Raw genomic sequence first — 264 nt, 5'->3', positions numbered from 1 at the left:
CAGGAAGCCTAAGACAACTGCTCATACTGACTTTCCTTTAGAATGTGCCTTCTTGGCTTCATAATGGAAACAGAGCTAAGTTAACTTGGCTTCTGACTATTAATGAACCAACTGTTCAAAAATCATACTAAAACCGAACCAAAAATGTGAACAGTCAACACCTACCAACCAGACAGAACAACAGAAAGTTCAGGTCAGAAACCAGTAACTTTGTTCTTGAAAGATCCAGCTTCACCCTGAGTTAAACATAGCTAACGCCATTTT

Source organism: Psammomys obesus, unplaced genomic scaffold (genome assembly GCF_907164565.1).
Source record: "Psammomys obesus unplaced genomic scaffold, mPsaObe1.curated_primary_1811, whole genome shotgun sequence".
Lineage (NCBI taxonomy): Eukaryota > Metazoa > Chordata > Mammalia > Rodentia > Muridae > Psammomys > Psammomys obesus.
The sequence above is the reverse complement of the archived record's forward strand: the minus strand, read 5'-3'. Positions refer to the sequence as shown.